The sequence below is a fragment of the Leuciscus leuciscus genome (genome assembly GCF_965113295.1).
Source record: "Leuciscus leuciscus genome assembly, chromosome: 7".
NCBI classification, from domain to species: domain Eukaryota; kingdom Metazoa; phylum Chordata; class Actinopteri; order Cypriniformes; family Leuciscidae; genus Leuciscus; species Leuciscus leuciscus.
Window position 1 is genome coordinate 34224265 of NC_138731.1, and position 20454 is coordinate 34244718.

Consider the following 20454-nt stretch of genomic DNA (forward strand, 5'->3'; position numbering starts at 1 on the left):
ATAGGCCTCAAGACTATAGTGGAGAGAAGTGGACTCTGTCGCATGTTAAATGGGAGCGTATCTAAAGAGTTTCTCATTAATGCTAGTCATGTCCTACATGTCTTTTAGACATAGATCTCACTTCCCCCGGCTAAAGTTTGAAAAATTACCCAACAAGCACCCGTTGACTATATTCAGTATTATGAAACCTCTGTTAAACAAATTGAAAGTCATTTAGCTCCTGAATTTACATTAAAGAAGAATTATCATTTTATTCTCTGTTTAAGATCAATGTTGATGCAACCGTGATGAGCACCAAGGGCTTTGAATGATTCTTTTTGTCACTAAGATTTCCAGCACATTCCAACTTTTCTTATACAACCATCCTTCATTAAAAAAAAAAAAAAAAACACTGTCGGGAATACTTTTTATGCATGTTTAACTTATTGTTTATGTATGAACACATTGTTAATACATTCATGTGTTTAGGGAAGAATTCAACTAATTCATTTTTTTATTAATTCCTCAAGTCACCTTTATTTATATAGCGCTTTTTACAATACAGATTGTTTCAAAGAAGCTTTACAGTGATAACAGGAAAATAATGCAACAAAGTTTGTTTCGGCATAGAGTCATTGTCCAGCTTAAGCAAGTTCAGTGTTGATTCATTTCAATTGTAAAAATCATTATCACAATTGTAAAAATCATTATAAATTTAGCTCATTTATACCGCAGCTCTGGAGAAAACAGTGATGTCATCATCTAATGATGAAATATGTCTTTCTGACCCATGCAAGCAGATTACCACCATCATGATGAAAATAATGACTGTTCTTTTGATTGTCTCAGAATCTGTCAAGTAAACTGGAGAGCAAACAAGTAGACTAAGTAAAGAGTACTCACTAAAATGTAAAAGGAATGATTTATACTCTGTATTCATGTCACAAAAGGGACATCACTATTGCCTCAAGGATATTACACCATGTCTGCTGCTCTGGTCAACATTTAAGTAATATGCCCACGTAAAATTTGTCTGCAAAAGTTATGCTTGTTGATGTAAAAAATCTGCCAGGAATGAGTTTGTCTCCTTAGTGATTCTGATACTAAATGCATATCACAGACACAGACTTACATTTTCATCATATAGGCCATATTTAGAAGACAACAGTTGTCTCTTTTTATGTTTTAATTTCTCATACAGAATTACAGTAAACATCTAGAGACAAAGTAGATTACCTACTTAAAGGTGTTTCTTAAACTACAGGCACAAGGTGTTGATTCTTATTAAAAATAAACTTAAAGTTGTTTTCTTTATATGAATGTTACTGTAGGTGGCTGTAATGAAGTGCACAACGCAGAAGTGGAAAACAGAAATAGTCTTTAATAAGAAATCCAAAACCAAAACACTCAGGAGATTACCAGGAAAAAAGCAAATAACATAAGCACAAAAACTAAAGACGATACCAGACAAATAAACTACGGAAAATCAGGGCTTAAATACATCCAGGGATAATTAACGTAACCAGGAACAAATGCAAAGTCAATCAAAAACCATGGAGACAAATTAGCACAGGGAACACAGACAAACATTTATCATGACATTATTTATTTTTGCTACTTTTTAAATGCCCGTTACTGTATGTATATGTTTTTTGTTCTTTTTAACCCTTGTTTAACCAAGATAATAGAAAACATTTATTATTAATGATCTTACTATCTGATAATCTAATCTAATCTGATAATCTCCGGCATGGGAGGCGGGTGCGCAAACAAGGAAGCTAAAGACCGCAGCCTCTAGCGCACCTCTTGAGGCCAGGGGAGTGAGGTTTACACATCCATTACACTCTTCCCCCAAACCTCACTCCCGTCCGGGTCAACTTCATCAAATATAACTGGTCCGACCTGACCCGTTTCGAGCGGGATTCAAAGCAGGGTCTCCGGCGTGAGAGGCGGGCGCGCTAACAAGGAGCCTCTAGCATCAGTCGCTAGCTCACCTCTTGAGGCAACGTCTGGCCTACGTCTGTTCAATTAGCAGATTACAATATTTATTTATTTTATAATCAAGCTAACTTTTGTGAAATCATGCAAAAAGTGGAGAAAATATTGTTTAATTGTGTGTATTTTTGTAGACATGAATTCTTGCTATGTCATTTTAAAGGTGTGTTAAATTTTTTATTTTAACGTGAAAGCATAAACTTGTTTTGTTGCTAGTTGTTTCAAATAGTTTACCTCTTCATTCAATTATTTGCCTTTTCTTTTTGATTTGACAAACTTCTCCTCTCTCTGTGACCTAATGGATCAGCGATTATACCAAGCTGTGTGAGTTTCTTCCCCTTCATTAGATGTGCTCCATGCTCTTTTAGCTCAAGGTCATCGATATTGAGGCAATCAGGAAGCTGACACATTGTTTTCATAGGTGACTGAGTTCTCAATGAAGACTATAATGTGAATTTGGGACTTGTTAGCATGAGAGAGGCAGAGCATCGGTGTCATATACACACACTACATCAACATGGGTCACTAAACTAACACACTAGGTGATAAATGTTACATATAACTCAGTACTCAAAAAGTACAATATTTGTTTTATTTAATAGTAGCTTTTTCTACACAGGCATTGTCACAATAAGACATTCCTCATTGAGTGACTGCACTTCCTCGACCTGCTAAATGCCTGAGATTAGCCGACCTGTAGTCTCACTGTGACACAAAAACATCTTTCAAACCCTGTTAAAAAGAGTTCACACAGCATGAGCCATTTAAAAAGTCTCACCATTATGTTGCAAATCAAGATGTGCTGTTCATATTCATGCCATTGTTATTTCTCTTGATTTATATTTGACATTTTTCACTCTCTAATTTTCTTTCACAGCAGTTTAATGAGAACAAAGTTCAGTGGTCCGTCACTGCTCATTATGTTTCCAGCCGGCTCGCAAAACCACATTTAACTTATTGAACTTTTGTAACACATTACAATGATGATATTTTTAAACAATGAAAATATGAAACAAATTGGGTAATTTTCAAAATGACAAAAAGGAACTTGCTCAAGTTGATTCAAATGTCACATCTGCAGTGTGAAAGTCATCAAATATTTGACAGAGTCTTTCAAATCACACAGTCCTGTTATATAGTCTGGAATTTGGTAGGTTCGACAGCTCCTGTCCTCTGAGATTTACTTTTTTGTAATTTCAGCTCATTAGTGAATGTAACAAATATTTCAAAATATGTCTCTCAAATATATGCTACTCTTGGTATTGGGAGTGAATTGTGAATTCTCATTGCAAATACTTGTTCTTTAAAATACAACAACAGTTGAAATGGCATTTGTGCCAAAATGTTTTCTCTTTGCATTTCCACTTTGCTTTGAAAATGGCCTCTTAGCTGCTATCTTCATAGTCTTTCTGGAAGAGACACCTCTAAATAATAAGCATTCCATTAGAGATGGTGTCTAGAGCAAAGATCACCGATCTCATCTATGTGCTGCACTTCTACGTGAAGTGACATGACATGTCCTTCTGTAATTATGCCATGTATCACACACGCACTGTGGGCTAATTAGGAGCTTGCTTAGAAAGAGTAGACACTGCCAGTCTGAGCTGTAGCAATTAATTAAATGTTATTCGACTTCATAATTTGGAGATAACAGCACTTGCTCATTTGATTTTCAATGTCACCTTCACAGGTACTGAATCTTAAAGTGGAGATTCAAAGAAATGCAAGGAGAAAGGCAGCGATCCAGGAAATCACATCTCGTGCACATAAGGTTTGAATATGCGACATTCGCTAATATACCAACATGCCCCTCCGGCCACAAAATGTTATTCTGCAGCATAAATACATCAACCCTGAGACCATTTGAGGTAATTTATAATTGGTAAAACATTCTAGTCCCAGGCGCTAGGTACTGGTGGAGGCCCGTGGGAGCATTGTCACATCGGATTTGTTGTTGTGGAGCTGATAATGGCCTGCCCAATCCAATTAAAGTATGGACTTTTACTATGACACAGTTAATATGACAAAATTCAGTCTCCTCCTCGTGACTCACTTTCTTACTCTGGAGTCCACAGTCTCAAATGCCTCTTTGAATTATCACAGGGGTGCTTTGAAGTTTTCATATGTCATTTATGCGAGTGAAACTTGCCAGTCCCAATCAGCCCTGGCCGTTGGAATTCAGTATCCATTTGACAGGTGTACCAGCCGCTGACTTCCTAGGGCCTTGTTTTACTTCCTAATTTCGCCGCCATTGACACGACTCATTTTCTGCCTCGGTGCAGACGCGGACTTTGACAAATGAGGCCATAGGGATGAGTTACGGCCCAACCACTGTCGTGTTCCCAAAGCCCTGTACTCTGCAGGATGTCCAGCGATTCTCTGCTCGGATCGTAATCCTATTACCTCACCGCCTGTACTAGAACACCAAGGCTGCAGTGCCAATGCATTTATTGCAAAGTGAGCGAATGACATCAGTCAGAGTAGCTGATTCCAGTGAAAAGCATTACACTGTGTGTCTGGGGCTCTATGGAATCCTGACCAGTCCAAATGATACTGAATATAGTGAAATATTATTACACTTTAAAATAACTGTTTTCTAATATAATATTTTTTAATATGTAATTTATTCCCTGCATGCAAAGCTGAATTTTCAGCAGCCATTACTTCAGTCTTCAGTGTCACATGATCCTCCAGAAATCATTCTAAAATACTGATTTGTTGCTCAAGAAACATTTTTTTCTTATCAATGTTGAAAATACATTTAAAGAGTGTATCGATACCTAGCCCTAACTGCACAGCTCATCAAAGTCATTTTTAAAACTGAGGAATTTGGGGGTGGGATAAGCATCATTGAGCATTAGCAATAATTTGTGGGAAGTTTTGTAATTTGTCCCTTTATGAGTATCATCTAGCTGATTTCCTTTTCAAACATTTCCCCAAAATCATTGGTAATATTGAAGTTGTGCTGCAGCAGTTAGCCAGTTGTTTGTGTTCCAATGGGAGATGCTGTTTTAAATTCAGCCTGTGTCGTGTCTCCCAATCCTATTCCCTATTATTTCCTCTCTACTGTCTCTATAATAAAAATGGGCTGTCTGATAGCTACTTAAGTGTTGAAAAACATAAGTTCATACATTTCTTTACCTCAATAGACGAGCATTCTTTGCATGTACAAATCAGTATTATTCAGATGTAAAATGCCCATTTGATGAATATGAATGAGCGGTGAAATAGTGTTTCAGTAATACAATTTGACTGTATATAAGATTCTGTTTTCAATCCATTTTGTAAAGCAGATATATGGTATCCATTGTGCCGTTTCATTATCATCAACATGACTGACCCTCTCAGAGCGAAAAATGCCTTTTCAGGATTTTTTACTGCAATTTCTTCAGCAAGTTCTTACTTTGTTTTTTCATTCTCAACAAAAAGAAAATCAGAGACAGCTTTGTTTTCATGAATGATATTTTTGATTTATGAATATGCAAATTAGCTTTAAATACCATCTTGCCCATGACAGTCTCACAATGAATAATGGTTATGCAAGTGTGGCATTCATAAACAAAAGACTTCAACTGCGAATTACTGCATGTGTAAATGAACAAAACTCGCTTTGAACAATGACAACAAATGGAGGAAGAAAACACAGCCAGCTTTTGAAACCGTTTTTCATCAGAATTATTCTTTAATGAAACATTCTTTTGTATTACGCCATGTTGTACAACTCATTTAGAGAGAGATTCTCTGAAGCCCATAGAAAACTATTTACAGTACATAAAATACATTTATTTCCTCAATTTCTTAATCCAGCATCTCAAATTGTCTCTAAATTATAACCAAATAAACAATTTGCTACCTCTTTTTAAAAATCCATTACTTAAGAGTTTTCACGCTTTATTTAGGTAATTCATTCCTTTGGATAAATAGAGATTATTGAGTAAAGGTGTAGAGGAACTACACCTGCAGGAAGTTGCAGATATTATTTCAGTGTTTAAGATAAATTATGAAATATTCCAGTGGACATTATCAGCTAAAACTGGTTTGCACAGGGAAAAGAAAGAATAAGAGATGTGAGCATATTATCTGCAATGGTTATTTTTTTCATTTTATCCAATACCTGGTCAGGTTACTTGACACAAATTGACGTAACTGCATGTTTGTAGGTCAATAAGGTGTCTTAAAGTTTATTCTGGACCCAAAAGCATTTGTATTTTGTTTTCAACTTTTTTTTTTGAGTTATAGCTTTAGTTTGAAAGTTTTAATATACACAAAACAAGCCCACAAAATCAACTGTGTTTGGCATATTCTCCATCGGTTTCTCACAAAGAGTTCTCTCGTGTTTATGTTGTCAACCCCTGTGGTGATGCATTCCCATAATAAACCACAGAAATACATAGATGTGCTTTTGTGAGACAAATGTAGGCACGCTTCTCCTCGGGCATTGAGTCTTTTCTTTTCTCCCATGATTCCAGCGCGTTGTGAGGGAGCACAAAGCGTTGCTGCTCATGGGGCTCCTTTGAAAGTGTGTGTTTGTTGGGGGGGCTGGGGCGCTTGGCCTCTGAGTGATGGTGTGCATCTCAGGGAGCCGGGGTCAGCAATCGATTTCTCAACTCGCTCGCTGAATGCACTAATCAGGCTCACTGGAGCTCCCTTGAGCAGTGGAGCTCTGCCTGTGTCTTTGTCTTAGTCATCTCAGCCTGGAGTTTAGCTGCATGAGAGACTTCAAACAAGAAAAATACATTTTTTTAAGGAATGTATACTGTGTTTGGGAAAGTTTTGAAAGCTCAGCTGAGCTCACTTTGGGATAATCATGCATATACATATATAAAACGTGATGTTTTTTATATTTATGTAATGAGAGGGAGTGGGTATATATGATAATAAAACTTTCTAAAGATGTAATTTATATATAAATTGGTAACACTTTACAATAAGATTCATTAGTTAACTACCTTTGTTAACATGAACTAAGAATGAACAATACTTCTACAGCGTTTATTCATCTTAGTTAATATTAATTTCAGCATTTACTAATACAATACTGAAATCAAAGGTGGTATTAACATGAATTAATGCACTGTGAACTAACATGAACAAACAATGAACAGCTGAATTTGTATTAACTAACATTACCAAAGATGAACAAATACAGTAACAAATGTGTTACTCATGCTTAGTTCATGCTAGTTAATACATTAACTAATGTTAACTGAACCTTATTGTAAAGTGTCACCTATAAATTATGTAATTATGAGGATTGATTTAATTTTTAACTAACAATGCAAAAAATATAAGATATTAGAATAATAGAATGCACACAAATGTGTGTGATTCTGGCTGACATTTTTCGATAACTTTTTCTTTGCACTTCGCTATGATTTATAAGGGAATGAAGACCCACTTAGATTCATATAGCTCTATCTGAGTGCCCAAGTATAATTAATGCAAATTTAAAAGGAACTACAGTTATGATGGTTTCATAATGATCAAATGTTTCCCATTTAAAGTATGTTTAGGATTTGACATGCTATTTGAGCTGACACAAGCACATCCAGGATTAAAAACCTATCTGGTTCCAGTTGGATCATGGCAGTCATCAAATATCCATCTTAGGGTAACTGAACACATTGGAGATGTGACCAGAGCAAGACGGTGTTTTAATGGCTATTGTTGGGACGATCAGAATGAAAATGAAAATGAGACTGACTTCCAATAATTCTGAAAGCCTGCTCCCATTGTTCCTGTTCTTTCTTCCTGTCAGGGGGAATTGATGGAGTGCACTGCGGTCTAGAAATGGGAGGAAGAACTGCAGATAAGAGAATAATGCCATAGCACTGAAGTGAGGAGGATCCACTCTCTGGGGAACACATCTCAACAGACTCCGACACATGGGAGAAATTGCAGCTTGGTCTTCGCCCACAAAATTACATTTGAGGTCCTCTGGGACATCAGTCGATGGGTGGTGGAACAATCTATTGTTTTGTGTTTTCCGGTCACATGACTGCAAATTAAATTCATATTTGGGATTTATTATTATAGAAGGCAAGAGATCCTACAGGGCCATCCTCATCAAAGTTATCACACAGTACACTAGCGAGAAACTGACAGTCTCCAATAGAGTTCATTTACACTTTATTTTTCCCCATCTCTGAAATGCTAATGTATTATGAACAAAACCTGATGTTTTTCAGCTCGGTGGGACGCAATGAATTCCTGAGAATTTGTTGCGGCTAATTAGCATGGCCTAATTTACATTGAAGTAGGAAGTGTTGTCCACAACTATTTTTAGGCTTTGTACAGGTATGCAGCAGCAGCAGCATGACTGCATCCTGCATTTCTGTAATTTGCTTCTAATTAGATGAGGAAATCACAAGGAAAGTAGGTTGAAATTCATTTTTAACAAGATAGCATGTTGGTTCAGGCGGTTTAATGGGTTGCACGAAGGTTGCACAGAGGTTGCATTGCGGCGTTCCCTAAGGCGTACCCGAGTGTTTCTTGCCCACAGCGTACAGGTGGTATGGGCAAACAGAAATAGGGAACTTTTTCAAATTATGGTGAGCAGTGGAGAGGCAGGTCATGTTGACGGAACACCAGGCTTGTCTCATTACGCCCACTCAATCCCTCATTAGAAAAGCCCAGTCGCTCTGAGTGGGGCGAGACAGAGACCAAATGCATCTCGGCGTTCTTTCATTACCTGCCAAGGCCGTCAGGACCACATAAACACTGACGGCTCATAATGAGATAGTGATGGAGAGAAATGACCAAACAGTGGAGTGATTGCCACGACAGGCAGGCTAATATGGAGGATGAGACCCACGGATGGCAGGCGGTGCTCTGACAAACATGGTGAAGAATTCTGATTGAAGGCAAGTGGTTGAAATTCTTTTTCCTTTCTCGCTGGCCTTGTCTGTCTCAACAAAACTGCCAGGGCTGCCTCTGTCTTTCTAAACATACCCCGTTTGACTGCTCCTACCTTCCTATTTACACCCAAATCTTGAAAGGTTCTGGACCTGATCTGCTAGTAAAGGTTTGGAAATGCTCATGTAATCTCATTCGGTATTAATGCAAACAAAAATGGGATTGCAGGACGTTTTGTTCAACAGCTGTCTAGAAGCCTCAGCCATTACTCTGTCGTCAAGTATAACAGTAATAAAAATGGTCAGAAAGTTTTGAGTGCTAGCAAAAATGACCCTTAAGCCTGTAATATGTTACTCAGCAAATTGCTTTGAGCAATCTAGTTATTTCTGGCTGTGTTAAAAGAGAGATCACGTCACATGCTGCGTAGTGGTGTAGAGCTACTTTACAGGCAGTTCTAAGTTCCTGTTTTATAAAAGAACAGAAATTCGATCTGAGGCTCTACCCGTGAGCTAATCATCTAGGTAACACAAGCGACTGTACCTGAAATCTGCACAGCGGATGGCGCTCATGGCTGATGATTGAATCTCGGTCCTTGATGCATAAGATCCCTGCGCCGTCCTCCAGATTGATTCTGCAGTGCTCCACAGGTGCAGAACCACAGCCTGGGCCTCATTAACTGATAGTGGCTGATATGGAAAAATCAGCAGGGGAAAAGTGAATCAGAAAGAGAGCATAGATGGGGACTGTCTCTCAGGGGCTGGCAGGGTGCTGACAGGATCTCAACAGTTCACTGTTTGTGGCAAGAATACAGAACTGAAACTTTCTCCTGAAGTTTTTTTCTTTCTTCTTCTTCTTTGGAATCTGAATGTGAAAACAATTCAGGTTCTGTCAAATTTCGGTTCATAATGTGTGAACTTACAGTGGGAGATTTCAAATGACAGAATCAACTATAAAAATCAAATAACCTGAATTTTTGACAGATTCACAGTGTTATCTGTCATTTATTTTTGAATTCAGTTTGTGAATGTTAAAGGTGCGATGTATATAATAATGATATTTTATTTTCATTATATTATAATGAGGTTTGCCAAATGTTTTACCTGTCTGTCGATGGTCAGCCAAACAAATCCCGCCCCCAAAATTAATGCCTTTGGATGAGCTAGTATTGGTGGTTTTATTAGTATTTCGAAGTTGTAAATAATACAAATATTATTGGAGTATGTTTTACAAGAAAATACTATTTCAGTCTTTCTACTTCAATACAATTCAGTGTGTTACTTGCTATTTATTTGTAATTATTTGTGAAATTTATTCTGAATGAAAATGGTTTCAAACTCAAAGTAATACTGTATACTGGCTTGATGGATTGGAATAGCGTACCGCACGATATACGTCACCTTTTCTCATTAATATTCATTAAGCTAGCGACGGTTGCTAGGGGGGTCAAACTCGCGCGTGTCACTCATGCTAGACGCATGTAAACAGTTTACGGACGAGATGTCTACTGAGCTAAACCTGCTAACTCTGTCCGAGAATGATGTCCCCGGTGCCAAATTCACTGGTATAGAAGCAGAAGAACATACACATTTTCAATTGAAGAGATGGCTTGAGTGTAGAGGGCTGAAAAAGACGGGAAAAAGAGCCGACCTGATCCAGAGGTAGATTGTTATCGACAGAATTTCTCCCCCAAAAAACATCGCCTTACACCACTGACAGTGACATTTTGCAGTTTCAACAAGCTATCTTTTACCACCCTATGTCCTGTCTGTCATATATAGGCTACTATGTCCTCTGGTTGTCTTACGTCTGACAGTTGTTGGGGGTAATTTATATTATTATTATTAATGTATTTATTTTTTGTTTAGCGATCGCTAATGCTACTTGGTCACAACCAACAACACTTAATTTTTAATTAATATCAAATCTAAATTCTCTCAATTATTTTACCCTCCCCCCTAAGGCTGTTTCGCTGTTTTGGCTTCGGGAAACGAATAAAGAATACATCCTTCATATGTGGACGGTCATAGTGTCTGGAGTCGTTTCTGCAAGTTCCATAGCAGCAGTGTTTACTCGGCATGTTCTTATTTGAGGGATAACCGGCAGAAAACAAGCAGTACTAGCATGAATCATAAGCGAGCGCGCTTCTATGTTGACCCCCTTCCGGTTTACGTTGCTGACGTCACGCGGCCTTGCGGTCTAAAAATAGCACTCGTGCGGCACGCTATTGTGTTGTCCCAAGGGAACTGGGACTATTTGGGAAGCCTTGGAATATATTGGATCAACCTATAGCCCCTTTCACACAGCGCTTTGAACCCGGCAAATTGCCGGCAAATTGCCAGAGCGCCTTCTGTGTGAACGCAAACTCGACCCGGGATTTATGCCGGGACGGGACTTAAGCCCCTTTCACACAGAGATTCCGGAAAATACACGGATAAAGTGACCCGGGATTTGACCCGGGTTCGTTTGATTTTGGTCATTCACACTGCCAGTGATTTTCCGGAATCAGAGAGTGCGTTCACACACAACCCGTAAAAATGCCGTAAAGACACGTGACATCGATGTGACTTGTAATCTCAGCAGCGTCTTAAGTTTGCTTATGAGCTGCGATCTCTCTCTCGAGAAACCACGCCTGTGCATTTGTTTCTCTGATTCGATCATAAACTTGCGCATTACATACCGTTTCACAGCTGGAGAACGAGCCCGGCTTCAGCGTCATCACTACGACACGGCATTGTTACGGCTTTTGTTCACACAGCGCGCGTTCCGGGACTGAACACGGCAATGTTACTAGGTCCCGACCCGGCATCGATCCCGGCTTAAATCCCGGGTCGAGTTTGCGTTCACACAGAAGGCGCTCTGGCAATTTGCCGGCAATTTGCCGGGTTCAAAGCGCTGTGTGAAAGGGGCTCTAGTAACATTGCCGTGTTCAGTCCCGGAACGCGCGCTGTGTGAACAAAAGCCGTAATAATGCCGTGTCGTAGTGATGACGCTGAAGCCGGACTCGTTCTCCAGCTGTGAAACGGTACGTAATGCGCAAGTTTATAATCGAATCAGAGAAACAAATGCACAGGCGTGGTTTCTCGAGAGAGAGATCGCAGCTCATAAGCAAACTTAAGACGCTGCTGAGATTACAAGTCACATCGATGTCACGTGTCTTTACGGCATTTTTACGGGTTGTGTGTGAACGCACTCTCTGATTCCGGAAAATCACTGGCAGTGTGAATGAACCAAAATCAAACGAACCCGGGTCAAATCCCGGGTCACTTTATCCGTGTATTTTCCGGAATCTCTGTGTGAAAGGGGCTTATGATACCTAATGATATAAACCATAATTGCATATTTGTCTTTTTTTTTCCCTACCAAAACGTTTAGAGCCCAGTGTGTTGGGATGTCCATAGAGGAAACACACACACACACACACACACACACACACACACACACACACACACACACACACACACACACACACACACACACACACACACACACACACACACACACACACACACACACACACACACACATTAATAGATGACAAGTTTACAACCTAACTTAAACCTACTGATGGAGATTATTGAATGTACATGTAACTCATAGGATGATAAAATAAGGGGACAAAAATTAGTTACCAAAAGATCTTATAAATAAGATGATGGACAGTACTAGTAAAATATAAAGGCTTGGGCAAAATAGCCATCTAAGTCTCTTCTTTTAACTTATTTGAACAACATTAAATGAATAACAGCAATTAAGAAGGACAGTGTTTTAGTATGATAATGAAGTGCTAATGGCATTGTGTAATTCTAAAGAGATCGCTTTAATGATGCTCGTCTTGATGAAAAATAATTACTTTTTGTTACTTCCATGCAATCACTCAAATCATCAAATCCACCTACTGAAGAAAACATCTCAAGTGATAGTCTGTTGGATTCACTTTATTTGTAGAAAGTGAAAACAAAAGCTGTCACTTTGCCACCCACAAACATTACGGAATAGGCTGAGGGTTTCAAGGGTGAGTCATTAAATCAAACGGTGAAAGGGGCTATTCAACTATTAGTGCTGGAATTTAATTGAGAGAATAATAACAACCCTCTTGTGATGGCAAATTATATTTGATTGAAGTTTTCAAACTTTGTTAATGGAAAAGGAAAATCTCAAAGCCAGATATTATGGAAACAAAAACAAAATGTATAACATTTTTATAATTTTGGGAAATTTCCTATTGTATGTGTTTGTTAGCATGTCAAGTTTGTAATAGTCACATACTTTCTGGTTTGGATGACATTGGCTTTTGATATTGACATTTCAGTGATTCATTAATAGAGCTGAAGATTCACCAATCGTTGTTTACATCACACTGTTTGTTTTTGCGTCCAGGTTGTGAGGAGCGCCGCTACTGAAAAGTGGTGCGGGTCTGTGATTTGCGACTACCTTAAAACATTTTATATTTTGATGTCTTTACAGTTATTGGATGCAACAAAATTAGACTGTCAGTCTGTGTAGTAGTTCCCCTTTAACTTTCAAGGTTCATCTCATTTGTACCGAGCTGTCTGCTCATATTAACTTTCTAACCTCTGGCAGGTAGTGGTTATGTCAACATGTATATGATTGAATCAGACACAGTGTTGCTCTGTAGTTAATGGAATGTAAAGTGTTGCATTACAAAATGTTTATTTTATTCCTGCTGACTAAAATAAAAAATGTTTACTTTGCCTCTGGAGATAAACATTCTGCATTTCCTGACTCTATAGGTTCTCGGCTGTAATTCATCATTTAATCATAGCATGCAAAGTCCTTCCTTTCCCAAGGCCCACTGTTTTGGATTAAGGTGTACTTTTGTTCAGCATAGACAATTCAGTGTTCAGTCAGTGGATTTAAATCTATGGACAAGATGTTCTCAAAATGTTTCTTATGTGATCAGGTTGGTATTTTACTGACTCACAAAATAGAACCACTTATAAGAGTCAATTGTTTGAATCAGACTACATCACTCGCATCATGCAGTATGTTTGTTTTCGCATGTAGCCTTTGAGAATAGAAAACCTATAAAAATTCCAAAGAAACTAGTGGTCAAATCCTGACAACAATTACTAGATACAGGAACCCTAAGAAGGCATGTGGACGTAGAGTTTGAAACTGGCTAATGGCACTCCTTCAGTAACCGTATCTACAAAGTGGACTAGGCAGAGAACATAAAACAACAGGGCTAAGATTAGAAGATCATTCTTTTGAAGAGGCAGAAAACATGCAAGCAGCAAGCCGAATCATAGATAGTGCCAATCATGGATGTGAAGAAAGAATATCAAAACCTCAGTATCAAAACACAGGGATTTATGTTGTACCATATTTTACCTAGATCTAATATCATGATGTTGAACTCATTAAAGCTCATTAAAGTTTAAAATATCATAGTTTGCTATATCTGACTGTTACATTTCCGAGATGCTTTGTTCTTTTGTTAGAGTAGAAAATTGGATGAAATTCCAATTATAGTGTCTTATTGCATTTGAGAGAGATTATTTTATATTCCAGACAATGACCTGACCTCAGCCCACTCATTTCAGGGCATGTGCCCTGTATTTCTTCAAAGTGTCTTCTGTTCTCTTATCCTTGCTGCTGCTTATTATTTAACATGTTAAAAGTCTTAGAATGTTTCTTTAAAAAATATATAATTATTATTAATAATAACCAGAGAAATGATTATGTGCATCAATGTTTGAAAAGGTAATTTAGCCACTGTTCTTTTTAATTTCATAAAGAAATTAAGATGTAATCGCAAATATGATAGGCTGACAGTGTAGTCTAATGTCACAGTGCTGTAATAATGTTATCCAAATGAGATGATTGGATTAGCATAATTGAAAATATACCAATCTGCGTAGACGTCAGTGGGGGATGCCAAATAGTTGACAGGCAGACATGATTGTAATAGATTCCAATGACTTTGTTAGATTTGTTTTTAATCAAGGGAGAAGTGCACAGAGATCAGTGAGAGGACCCTGGATTTCATCAGGAGTGACTGTAATGACTCCATGTGAGCTTGAATTAATGATCAGGTATGTGCTCCCTAGGCACAGTGAATCACTGAGTTTTATAAAAGCACCTCATTCATTTCTGACCTTTGAAAGCTTAAGACCAACCTCACATTTGCATTTTAAGCAAGCTCTCAGATCATTATAAGTCGCTGCAGGATAAAAAGTTGAGTTGGCCTTTTTCTTCTCGAGACCTTATCTTTTTTTTTTTTTATGCTCTGAGTTTGGCAATAAGAAAGATCTGTCAGGCCAGAGGCACAACAGAAGCTGAATGAAGTTAAATATACATACCACTGAGGATCCCATTTCTTATGTTACATTGTTAAAAAACATTAATAAAAGCTTCTATGCTCCTTTCCTATTAAGAGACACTTAGACACTTCAAGTCAAACTAGTGTAGGCCTAACAGCTAAGTTGGATTGATTTAAAAATAATAAATAATAATAATAATAATGTACATAGACCTAACAGAAAAATAAAATTGTGGTGCATTCCCTTTTACCCCTTTCCCAGCATGCTGACTGACATGAATAATTAATGAAGTTAAACTGTTTTAATGTTTGCTAGTTTTATCTACACTGTTATTGTTTTTACTGTCATGTTAAGTATCTTTTTGACTTTATTGTAACCCTTGCTGTTTCATGGATAAAGTATTGAGGTTTGTGTTTCATTTTCCACTATTTTAAGAATGTTTTCCTTTGTCATGTGAGTATTCAAATGATACCTATTCGTGTGATGTTGTCAATAGTTTAAAGGGATAGTTCACCAAACTATGACAATTTTGGCATAATTTACTCACCCTCGTGTCCATTCCAAAACTGCATGGACACTCTTTCTTCTGAAGAACACAAAAGCAGACATTTTGAAGAACAATTTTTTTCTCATACAATGACACTCAATGGGGTCTAAAAGTATACTGTACCCCATTAACTTTCATTGTATGGACAAAAAAAAAAAAAACTTTTTTTCTCTCTAAATATCTTACACATCGTAATGTGACATTGATGGACACATCGTGTGCACACGTTGATGACTTGACCAAATCTTTGTTTTTGGAGGAACTATCCCTTTAAGACAAACATTTTGCTCACCATGTACATTTCTTTTTCACAATATGAGATGTAATGCATAATATTTTATATTTACACACAATAGAACATTTAAAACCAACCCTGTATCACATGAAATACGTTCTGAGGAAACTATTTTGCAAATCGCAATTACGTTACATGCCAACATATAAGCAGTGCTATTACGTTGGTCCTTAACCTAATATAAGCAGTGCTATTACGTTGGTCCTTAACCTAATATAGCCAATCTATTGCAGTGCTATATTACGTTTGTCCTGAACATAATAAATCCAAAGCAGGTTTCGTAGCATCTAATGCTGTTCATTTTGTTTTAATTATTTACTCCCTTTTTTCTCATTGGGCTACAAAATATTATCTATGCCAGGGCGAGTCAAATGGCGGCACCCAGATAATTTTTATCTGGCCCTTAAACTTGTTTTTGATGATTAAAACCCCTCGCAATCTGATATCAAAGTCCCCGCAAATGTTTAGCGCGTTCAGCGGTGATTTTAACAACGCACGCGATCATTCAGCGGTGAGTTTAACAACCGAGTCTCACGGCAGTTCGTGATATGGTCACGTAATTTAATCTATTGATTCGTGCCACGGACACGTTTATTTCGTTATTTATTTTTTATTTTTTTAAACTAATGTATTTTCAATGGGAAGCGTCTTTCGTGATAACAGCATGATTCTTTGCAGCAGAGAAGCTGTTTAATCAACATTTATTCACGAGATCTTATGTATTTTTATGTATTTTTTTTTATGTTATTATTTCGATCTTATTGCCGGGGAAGCTGGATTGCTTTGCTGTTTATTGATATTTTAAAAATTATATTTTATCAGTAGGAAATCGCGCTGAAGAAGTCTCGTTCCGAACACATCGCGATATTTGGCATCAGTTCACGTGTGTCAGATGTTGGTAAGTAAATAAATACCTAAATACGCTGTCCTATAATGTGTGATATCATGTCTTTTCTGTTTGTCGATATTAATCTGCCATTATATCTGCCATCTCCACGGAGACTTTGCGTTTCATTGCTTTCTAATTCAAAACAGGGTGATTAACACTGCCTGTCACGTGACGTGCTATTGGCCTAGATATTCATATCAGATTAAAAATAGTACAATTATTTCCAAAGTTGTATTTGTAGTAGAAGCACAGTAAAAACAACACTTACCATGCTTTTACCACAGTAACATTAGTTTTACTGTGATAAGTGTAGTAAAAAGACAGTAATCACAAAACTTACCATGCTTTTACAGTACCACACTATTTGTAGTTTTAATGTGGTACTTATTGTAAATGCACAGTAACCACAACACTTACCATGCTTTTACCACAGTAACCATAGTTTTACTGTGATTGGTTTAGTAAAGGACAGTAATCACAAAACTTACCATGCTTTTACCTCAGTATTGATTGATAGTTTTAAAGTGATATTTGTTGTAAATGCATATTAACCACAACACTTGCCATGTTTGTAAGGCTTTATAATGTAACATCCAATATTTGTAAGGTATATCAGTACTTTTTCCTTTAAATAATCCTATATATTATACATAATGATATTTTCTTTTCTCTTTTTTCAGCTGAAAAGACCAAAAGGGCCTTTCGGACTCAGTCAGCCCATTATTGTTGGAGGAGAAGTAAACGGAGGAGACGGACAGCTTCAAAGGCAAATATTCGCAATGGTATGTGTGTGTTGGTTTTAACCCTAAATCAAACATTTTATCAAGCATTTGTTGTTTCTTAAAACTTTTCTCACAAAACCCATAGCCCAATCAGTACAAACAGAGACTGAAAGTCTTGATATTTCACAAGTTTTAACAAGTTGTCAAATTCGTATGATACTCGTACATATTTGTATACTCGTACACAATCCTGCAGCTTTTACTCTTAGTGCTGTCATTGGCTACTGCCTCAATTCCTGTACATATTTATCGCGATATTTGTAAATCAGTTGCGCCCCTTCTTGGAAAGTTGTCGGATGTCACACACACTGTCAGAAAGTTTATATTAATTGTAAATTGGACCCTGTCTGTTTATGTTCCAGTAATACATGATGTCTCTCCACACCTCATAACCTACCTCTGTTTGCAAGAGTGGAAAAGCTTATCTGACTTGTCACATGACATTAGATACTCGATTATTTTGTCATAATCAGATCAGTTACACTGCTGATAACTGTCCCGTTTGCATGTAAATCATTTTCATGATTATTGCTTGCTATTAAAGACATACTTTTATTCATAGAAATGCCCACATATCAGTGAACTTAATACATAAAAATGCTTTTAACATTTAATTATGCAACACTCTTTACAGAAAACATATCCTACAGTTATAAACTGACTATTTGCAAGTAATGTATTAAAATTACCTTCCTTTCTGTTTTGCAGGATTACTTAGTCCTTTTTTTTTAAAGCTTTACCAATATCAAACTCAACCCTCACAAGAGCTACTAGTGAGTCGCAGCGAATCTTGCCGTGATCAGCCCTTCCCAGGTGAAGTTTCTTAATATATCAGTATTTACTCATCAAATGTTCTCTCCTGAATCATATGGTAAATTAACTTATTTATAACTGTCTTAATTTGTGTTTCAAGAACAATAGAGTAAGTCGAGACTTTCTTGTTTTACAGCCGAGAAGGAAGACCAGTCCTTATATCAACGCAAGCTAATCGAATAAGTCCTTTGTTTCGGGTGAGGAAGGAACATCTGGTGCCCAAAGACGACAGAAAAGTGCGTGAGTCCATTGGTATGTCTTGTATTGAAACAATGCTGTAATATGTAGTACATAATTTGATGTTGACAATTTTACATTGTACAGGTTATCACTTGGTTTTTGACCAAGTGAAGCTCTTGAAACAATTGACAGAAGAGTATGTTGTCTGGAAAGAAATCAAGCATCCCTGGCAAAGGCTCAAAAGAGACCATGCCTTTCTAAAAAATCTTTTAAAATGTGTTGCTGTTGATATGGTTAAAACTGTTTTTGTTCAGTACTTAGCTTATATTATGTGCTGCAATATATATATATATATATATATATATATACTTCAATGTGTATATTATATAATGTACTGACTGCTGCTTTATAAATTTATGTAAGGAACAGGCAACTCTGGCCCTTTGCATTCTACTTTTTGAGGTTAGTTAATAGTTAACCTCCAACCCTAATCAAGCACATCTGAAAATTTTAACCAAAGTCTTCAAGTTTACTTCTAGACAATAGGCAGTAAACCATCACTGCTTTAAATCATGCAGAACATAAGCTGACCCGACTGTCCATTAAACAACTTGGTTTCTGTTTTTTTGTTTTACTTTCAGACCAGGACTGGAGAACGCCTGACAATGGGATGTTGAGACTTCTTCTTCTGGTTGAGAAAAAGCTACACCACATCAGTGATCACATCTTCTGTTCTTCAACTGAACAAACTGTTTAGACGAGGAAGAAGAACACGATAGAGACATACAGGGAAGAACAAGAAACCAGTTTATCACAGCTAAACTGGTTTCTTGCTCTTCCCTGTATGTCTCTATTGTGTTCTTCTAATGAATCATTATTTTCCAACACAATATCAAATCTGTTTTCTGTAGGTGACTGAATATGATTATCTGGCACTCGTTTTGTGGCTTCAGCAGCTGTGAATGGATTCAAATGATGTTAATGTATTTTTGAAGACACATTTTTATTTATCTTGAATCTCATTTGTCTTTATGCTACTTTATCAACTGTATGCTTTGTTCTCCAATAAAGTGTTGTTTAATAAAGTATGGTGACTATTTTGTTTTGAAAGTTGTGTTTGGTACAGTAAATATAAATTTTTATTTGAGACATTTTCATTTCTTATTTCTTTAAAAATAACTACATATAATTAATAACTTATAAATAACTAAATATAATTAATTACCATGATTTTTTTACTTGGAACATAAAAATTTAGATCTGGTTAATGATATTTGGCACAACAATGCAACAAAAGTTGCACATACTTGCATGTATGCCAGTTTGCAGTGAAATAAAAGGAAGCTATGTGAATAACAAGAGGCTGCAGTGGGCTATCTTGCTATAAATACTTAAAGCTTAATTGATGATGATCCATGTTGATCATTCTAGTATACTCTATATAGTATACTCTATATATCACCGATGTCAGGAATATAAGCAGCAAGAGGGGGTGAAAAGGAAATGTTGGCACTGTTTTTTTGTTGTTTTATTGAATGGTGCATTATCCTTGTGTAATAGTAATAGTATGTGTAGATCTGTGTAGATTATACTGTCCTTCCACCCCCAGGGGCCCAGCAATGGCCCCCAGAAGAGCAAACAAATGCACATTTCAAATGGCTGTAACTCAAAGTCTGGTTAGTGTATCAAAGAGAAAATTGGCTGGACAACTGCTTATACTATGTTTAATAAATAATGTTGGCCACAGTTTTCAGACATATATGGAAAGCTGGCATAAAGGTTATTTTTAAAGTGCTCACAGTAAAATATCAAATTTCAGCCTGTCCCTCATATAT

At 37.1% G+C, this 20454-nt stretch overlaps 1 protein-coding gene and 1 long non-coding RNA gene across 3 annotated transcripts in view; both read left to right on the forward strand.

Annotated features, from left to right (window-relative positions):
• LOC309503253 (uncharacterized protein) overlaps nt 1–20454 on the forward strand; it is a 106237-nt gene that overhangs the window by 40987 nt on the left and 44796 nt on the right. The window lies entirely within an intron of this gene.
• On the forward strand, nt 16768–19718 carry LOC309503103. Of its 2 annotated transcripts, none has more exons than XR_014207501.1 (5): nt 16768–16853; nt 17525–17626; nt 18335–18439; nt 18576–18691; nt 19261–19718. It is a non-coding gene; the product is annotated as an uncharacterized lncRNA (long non-coding RNA). The 2 variants fall into 2 exon arrangements; XR_014207502.1 differs by having other exon boundaries at nt 18576–18675.